The sequence below is a fragment of the Arvicanthis niloticus genome, chromosome X (assembly GCF_011762505.2).
Source record: "Arvicanthis niloticus isolate mArvNil1 chromosome X, mArvNil1.pat.X, whole genome shotgun sequence".
Classification (NCBI taxonomy): Eukaryota; Metazoa; Chordata; class Mammalia; order Rodentia; family Muridae; genus Arvicanthis; species Arvicanthis niloticus.
The window spans coordinates 126,877,391-126,885,791 of NC_047679.1; the positions used below are offsets into that span (position 1 = coordinate 126,877,391).

Sequence of the window (8,401 nt, forward strand, 5' to 3'; positions counted from 1 at the left end):
GTTGTTATAAGACAGTGAACAAAAGCCACTTGTAGGGAGGAAAGGGTTTGTTTTACTTTTGTTAAGAACGTTAGGGCAGAAACTCAGCAGGAATCTGGAGTAGAGGTCATGGAGGAAAGCTATATGGTGGCTTCCTCAGCTTGTTTTCTTTTTCAGCTTAGGACTACCTGTCCAGGGATGTCACTATGCACAATGAGCTAGGCCCTTCCACACTCAAGAATTATTCAAGAAAATGGCCTGCAGAGAGACCCACAGCTCAATCTGATGAGGCCATTGTTCAATGGCAGTTCCTTCTTCTCAGGTGACTCTCATTTGTGTCAAAATGACTTTTCTTTAATTGTATAAAGACTATTATAATAATGTCAACATATAAAATCAGAATATAAAATTGTATGTACAATCTGTTGCAATTGTGTGACAGATATATAAATAAATTATCCTAAGGTAACACTCATAATTACCTCTGCCTAATTAAAAATATTCTTGTTCTTCAAATTTTTCATTTTTTCTTCAATAGGTAAAGTATTAATTTTGCAATAACAAAAATACGCAAATGTGATGTGTATTCAATTGTGACAAAATTATTAGAATGGCGTACTTGAATAACAATAGTGAAAAAGCTTTTTCCTTTTTCATGTAAAAGAGAAATCATTCCTATCAATTTTTGTTCTCCAGAACAATATATAGTCTTCAGATAGTTATTTGTACCATGCTAGAGTAAGATAGATTACAAGTGCAGCCATATGACCCCATACACATCTCAGTTGATTAACTGGCCCTTTGAAGTCACTGCACGAAAGAATTTTCCATGTCCTCTAATTTCAGATAATGGGTGCCATTTAAATATATAGATTTGTAAAAATTTCAATTCTGTTTGAAGAGGCATTCTATAAACATGCTGAATGTTCAATTCCAAGTTGAAGATAATGGATAGTACATCTTTAGGGACATGGTGTTCCACATGAAGACAGAGACAATGTGTTGCTTTTCACAGGCTTTAATTGGCAAGGACCTTTTTGCATAGAAAGATTAGGTTCATTTGAATTCTCTTTGTATTTGTGTCACAGTGGTGGCTTTATATACTCAAGAGTCAGATGATAGATCATCTGCCCCTGTCTGATAGATACATATTTCAAATGCGGATCTATCTTTTTAAAAATGAACAAAAGGTCAAGGGTCTTTTTGAAAGTGCTCCGCAGTAGATAGAATGAGGCTGAATCCTCAGAGGGCCCTTCAAGCATCAAGCTGATGCTGACTCCCAGGCAGTTAATACATTTTTATTCAGCCACATGGCTAGATGTAGATAGTTCCAGCTCCCATGTTTCCTTCTCAAATACATTTTGTGATCAAGAGGTCCATCTCTCTCTCTCTCTCTCTCTCTCTGTCTCCGTCTCCGTCTCCGTCTCCGTCTCCGTCTCCGTCTCCGTCTCCGTCTCCGTCTCCGTCTCCGTCTCCGTCTCCGTCTCCGTCTCCGTCTCCGTCTCCGTCTCCGTCTCCGTCTCCCTCTCCCTCTCCCTCTCCCTCTCCCTCTCCCTCTCCCTCTCCCTCTCCCTCTCCCTCTCCCTCTCCCTCTCCCTCTCCCTCTCCCTCTCCCTCTCCCTCTCCCTCTCCCTCTCCCTCTCCCTCTCCCTCTCCCTCTCCCTCTCCCTCTGTCCCTGTCCCCCCCTCTCTATCTCTATCTCTCTCTTGTAGTGCTAAGGATAGAATCAAGGGCCTTGCACAAACTAGGTAAGCACTCTGCTACTGAGCTGGAGGAGTCTTCCCAGGCTAAGAGATGGGTTTCCAAGATACTGGGTCAGTAGCCTATGGGGTGATAATTGGCAAGAAGTAGCACATCTTCCCTCCTGGGTTTAGTCTCACAGCAGGCATTGACAAACATGATTTTGAATTCCTGAGCTTTTCACCTTTATCTCCTGAGTGCTGAGATTACAAGCTTTGGATTTGGTGCTGAGGATCATGCCCTAGGCTTTGTGCACACTAGGCAAGTGCTGTATTAAATGAGTTATGCCTCCTTTCCCATTTAATTTTTTCACTTTTTACCTATCTGCATCATCTCCCTTCTTGAGATTCTGCTCTATCTTCCTGTGTATGTTACATTTCCTTCCTGAACTTCATGACTAGATTCTGGTCCAAGTTTGGTCTTATTCTTCTCCCAGCCCTTAGAAGCTGATACCTATTTCCTTATGAACCTGACCTCCAGCCCTTCCCCCTCACCCTATCCACACAGGGCTCTAGCTGGATTCTAACATCTGCTGAAATTAGACTAGTTCAAATAAACAAATAATTAGCATTGAAAAGAGGTACTTAGTTGCTCAACAATAAACTAACATGAACCATTATCCGAAAGTTCATGTAAATTAGAGCTTATTTTCCCATATCAGTTTATAATTTGAAAACATTTAAAGGAAATCAGTTTCCCCTCTTGAACCAGACACAATACAATGTCACACAATTTACCCATTTTTAACTATTAAGTGTGACTAAACAGTACATTGGTATAAAACACAAAACTCAGCGTCCTGTAAGTTGAAGTTAATTTTAACTCATTGAAATTTTAGAAAATCAGGTTGCAAAGGAGTCTTGAACACCATGGTTAAGGCATGCTACTGTTCAATGCTTACAAACACTAAGCATTCTCCATGTTTTAGAGCACTGTTGTTAATTAATGGGCAGGCCCAGAAGTCCTAACAGAGCAAGGCTGAATGCCTCCTCCCCTCCCAAGGCCAGTGTGGCTGGGGAGACTGCAAATGTTCCTGCAACACTAAGTGTTGGCATGTTTACTCACCATTTTCTCTTAGCCCTACAAAACTAAGAAGCTAATATTATGTTTGCCAGACAGGGTGGCCCTTGCTCTTTGGTTTTTCATGATTGAGATAACTGGAACTTGCTTGTGTTTTCCAGCCAGAAGCCACTGCTGTTAATGCTTTCAATATTGAAGCACTCTGGTTAAAGCATTGAGTCAAATTTAAGGGAATCATCAAGCTTTCAGAACTAAAGTATAAACAGAGGGCAATTTTCAGAAATTTTAAGTCCTTCTTCCTGGCTCTGAAGTCTTTCCCTGAGACTGACATTAGGCAGGACTGTCATTTTCCTTGAGGCAACAAGTTAAGCTCCCCAGGAAATTAGCTTTTGTCTTGGTCCATCCTGTGTTTCCTCCTTAGATAATCATTGCAGATTCTTAAGCATAAAAAGTCAAGCTACACAAGATAGTTTGTCTTTCTTCAGTTGTGCCTACATCTTCATAACCTAGGCAAGCACTCCACAGCCACTTATCTACACCAGAAGCCCCCAACAGGTTCTTTGCACTAGAAAGTAGAAGTGGAAAATAGGTGAAAGACAAAAACCAACAAAAACAAAAACCTCAACAAAAGAACAACCCACTTAAACAAAACAAAGAATTTGATACATCTGATTTGATTGATATATAGATGAAACTTACTGCCATAAAGATAATTATTCTTTTTTCTATTACAATAATTATATTTTTATTAAAACAAAGAAGTATGAAAATATTGTCCAGGCATGAATTAAGAGAGAAATCCTATCTTTCGACATTTTGTTTACTATAACCATATATCTTAGATATTGTCTTTTTTCTTGCTTTCTTTTATTTATTTATTTTTTTTTGGTTTTTCGAGACAGGGTTTCTCCGTGTAGCCCTGGCTGTCCTGGAACTCACTCTGTAGACCAGGCTGGCCTCAAACTCAGAAATCCACCTGCCTCTGCCTCCCAAGTGCTGGGATTAAAGGCGTGTGCCACCACTGCCTGGCGCCTTTTTTCTTTTTTCTTGAATATTTTATTTATTTCCATTTCAGATGGCATACCCTTTCCCCAATTCACCTCCCTAGAAACCCCTACCCTAGCCCCCTCCTTTTTTTGCTTTTATACCATTTTAATTACATGCAAGTATTAAGGTCAGTTGTAGGTTGAGGAACTAGAAATACAATAGACACAAATAGTCAAGGAACAAGCCAGACAATAAACACAAATAGTCAAAGAACAAGCAAGGCAATAAATAAAATTCTGTAAATACTCCCTTGATCACTGTTTCTAAGGGCTTATCAGGATGACCAAAATATCTGAGCCAACTTCCCTGTCCTAGCCCAGAGTCATTTTCATGTCTGAAGCCTACTTCCTTGTTCTAGCCTAAAATCTAGATTCTTGTCTGAAATTACTTCTTTATTCAAGCTTAAGATTTAGATTACTGCCTGAAATTACTTTTTTGTTCTAGCCTAATGTCAGATTCCTGCCTGAAGCCTACTTCCTTGTCCTTGGCCAATGTCATATTCCTGCCAAGCAGCCCATTTCCTTGTCCATGGCCCATGTCAGATTCTTGCCAAGCAGCCCAAAAGCTTTCTGTCTCTCCCCCTTTTTTATTTCATAAACAAGATTGAGTCTCTCTTAGGTCATTCTGACAAGAATGCCTTCCTTACCTGTCAAGAAATATGCATTATCAAAACCAAAGAATTTCTGCCTTAGGTTGGTAAGGCTCAGCACAGAATCTTACCTGTCCTTGGCTTGCTAGGCTGTTAATGTAATAATTCTGTCTGTAAGTCCATTTTCAATCTCAAGCCATGTACTTTGGCTGCCAACAAGTTGACGTTGCTAAAGACAAGCTTTAATAAGATGGGCAGGAATAAAAGTATTTCCAGGACAAAAAGGGCTAACATGATCAAGCTATATATGCCATTCTTGCTTCTTAAAGTAGCAATTTTAATGCTAACAAAGCATGCCTCTCACTCTTTTTCTTTCCCTCCCACCTCTCGCCCCCCCCCTTTCTTTTCTTTTTTTCTTTTTCCCCTTTGAGATTAGGTCTTACTATCTTTGTACCTCAGGTTGCCTTCAAATTCCTGAGACTCATGACTTGTGCTCTATCTTCGGTAATGCTGAGATTACAAGCATGCCCCCACTGTACCTGGCTAAATTTTGAAATATCAGTGAAATACTTCTAATGAAAGGATTTTGATGTACCATTTCTAAGAAAATGGGTTCTATTAAGTGCAGTGCATAATTAAACTGAATTTACATTTAAAATTGTTAAATTAATTTATGTAGTTACAAATAAACAACTGCAGGAGTACAAATTTATAGCTATGGGTACAGCTTTTGGTCTTCAGTTAATAATAGATCGCATCTAGTGAGATTTAAAATAAATGGACTTCCCATTTGGTATGTATACTATGTGGGAATGGGAGGGGTGGGTGGGGTGGGAGGGGTGGGAGCCACTGCTACCGCTGCCTCCCGGGTGGGTGCCCTTCTCCTTGGACGCTGGAGACCCAGGACGAGGGTTTTCATCACTGTAAATGGTTGCGAGTCGATGAACTGCACCTCCTGAAAAAGACGGACAGCCCATCGTGTGAGCTGTAGAGTTTGTGGACGCATTTCTATTGGGTTCATAGTGGCACAATGCACGCAGACTCCTGCGAGTTCCCCTAAGTTCTTAGCGGACTGCTTTGCCTTTTGAATCAGAGAGTTGCAAAGTTCGATAAAGAATGGCCCTTGTGTATAAGCACAAAGTCAAGCGGCAGCGATTGGACAGGAATTGTGAAGGTATCCGCCCCCAAATCATGAACGGCCCCCTGCACCCCCGCCCCCTAGTGGCACTGCTGGATGGCAGAGACTGCACTGTGGAAATGCCTATCCTGAAGGACCTGGCCACCGTGGCCTTCTGCGATGCACAGTCCACTCAGGAAATCCATGAGAAGGTGTTGAATGAGGCTGTGGGCGCCATGATGTACCACACTATCACGCTCACCAGGGAAGATCTGGAGAAGTTCAAGGCCCTGAGAGTAATAGTTCGACTTGGTAGTGGCTACGACAACGTGGACATCAAGGCTGCTGGTGAGCTCGGGATCGCTGTGTGCAACATCCCATCTGCTGCAGTGGAGGAGACCTCAGATTCGACAGTCTGCCACATCCTCAATCTCTATCGTTGGAACACATGGCTGTACCAGGCCCTACGAGAAGGCACACGGGTACAGAGTGTGGAACAGATCCGAGAGGTCGCCTCAGGAGCTGCTCGGATCGGAGGGGAAACATTGAGCCTCATTGGCTTTGGTCGCACAGGACAGGCTGTTGCTGTTCGAGCCAAGGCCTTTGGATTCAGCATCATATTTTATGACCCCTACTTACAGGATGGGATAGAGCGGTCTTTAGGCGTTTAAAGGGTCTACACCCTGCAGGACTTGCTGTATCAGAGCGACTGTGTCTCCTGGCACTGCAATCTGAATGAGCACAACCATCACCTCATCAATGACTTCACTATCAAACAGATGAGGCAAGGGGCGTTCCTTGTGAATGCAGCCCGAAGTGGCCTGGTAGATGAGAAAGCCTTAGCTCAGGCCCTCAAAGAAGGCAGGATACGAGGAGCTGCTCTGGATGTCCATGAGTCTGAGCCCTTCAGCTTCGCTCAGGGCCCATTGAAGGACGCTCCAAATCTCATCTGCACACCGCACACAGCCTGGTACAGTGAACAAGCATCTCTAGAGATGAGGGAAGCAGCTGCCACTGAGATCCGCCGAGCAATCACAGGCCGCATCCCAGAAAGCTTACGAAACTGTGTCAACAAAGAATTCTTCGTGACTTCAGCTCCTTGGTCAGTCATTGACCAGCAAGCAATTCATCCCGAGCTCAATGGTGCCACATATAGGTATCCACCAGGCATTGTAGGTGTGGCTCCAGGAGGGCTTCCTCCAGCTATGGAAGGGATCATCCCTGGAGGCATCCCTGTGACTCACAACCTCCCCACAGTGGCACACCCTTCCCAAGCTCCCTCCCCCAACCAGCCCTCAAAGCAGGGAGACAATCAAGAGCACCCCAACGAGCAATAGCAGAGAATGCCTGAAGGTAACTTGGGACCAAGAGACAGTAGAAAATGGATGAATTTGATGGTCTTTTAAACTGACCCTGGACATCACTGATACTGCAGTGTTAAAGCCACAAAGCTAGAAAACTGAAGATGTTCTCTGCTTCCAAGGTGTGGGAAGACTAGGACGTGATTATTAATGACCAACTTCTGTTATTGTGTGTAAAGTTTTTCATCTGTGCATCAAATCACAAAGACTAAATAGAGCTTTTCCTTTATCAATCCCCTGGGCACAGCAGGGTCCTGCACAGCTTGCTCTAGAGTGTTGCATCAAGAGCTCCGAATACCAATAAAAAGTTGAGAGGAAATCCCCATCAAGACTAGTCCCTTTGGTCTCCAGGGCTGGTGCCTCATTTGCTGATAGGAAGATTAAAATTAAGACAAGATGGGGAGGACACTGTTTGCCTGTGTAGACATCTCCGCCACAGGATTGAAGAAGTAAAAGCTCCTATACAGAAGGTTTCACATCTGAGCAGCAAAGTCGGTTCTGAGTTCAGTAAAACCTTCTGATACAAAAACAAAAACAAAAACAAACAAACAAACAAAAAAACAAAAAAGGAAAAGAACAAAAGAAAAAAGTATTAAGTTTCACAAGCTGTTTGTACGCAAATATATTTTCTCAGTTTCAGATCCTCAGCTATTTTATTGAGTGGAAAGTCTTGGACAAGAAGGGTTCAAGAAGAATAATGTTTCATTTCCTTATGTCTCAGGAAACACTTTTTATGGTAACTTGTCAGATTGTCTATGAACAAACTCACTTTTTTAGACATTGATAAATTCTTTGCTTCACATGATATTTTATACAAGAACACTTCAGATGTGCTATTAGATGTGACTGATTTTAACAAATCCTATTAGATTTGTATCAGCTGGTTACATGTTCTATTCATAGTCTTTTGTGAATCGTTGCCTTTTGTTTCTAAAGATGGCCTATTTTGAGCCTTTGTATAGGTACATTCCTGTTTTTGTGACACAAGAAAAACTTTAAACTGTCCCAAAAAGAAAAATAATGGCTATCAGATGTTTTGCTTTAGTGTGAGTTATCGTTACTGTATTTGTTTATTGTAAAGGTGGACATTTTAGCATTCAGTGCAGTTTTCAATAAAACGTAATTAAAATTTCTTTTAAGTCCTGACATTTAAGTACATCTCACCTATGTAAAAGCTAGCTCTTGAGATGTCATCACACTGTTAGTCAGCCAGTTTCCAACTCTTGTGGTGACAGTGTCTGATCTTACAGAAGTCCCAATTAGGCAGGCTATCCTGAAGATGAGTCAGTGCTTTGGAGTGAAGTCAATTCCAGAAACAAAACTGGTTAACTTTTAGAATTTTGATTTTAATATGCCCAAATGTAGGATGTGAACTCTTTTTGATTGGGGGAAAAGGGGGAGGGGAAATAACCTAAGCTAATACTTACGAAGTGGCCACAGACTTCCACTTGTACTTACCTTCTAAAGTAGCATTCAATGCTTTTAAAACTCACAATTCCAAGGTTCAAGAGAAAATGAAATGTCTTACAGTGTAAGCCTGCCTGGCT

General features: G+C 41.9%; 1 pseudogene; it reads left to right on the forward strand.

The window, feature by feature from the left end:
- The first annotated feature begins 5,282 nt into the window (after window positions 1–5,282).
- On the forward strand, window positions 5,283–6,830 carry LOC117695532 (C-terminal-binding protein 2 pseudogene; annotated as a pseudogene).
- The last annotated feature ends 1,571 nt before the right edge of the window (window positions 6,831–8,401 follow it).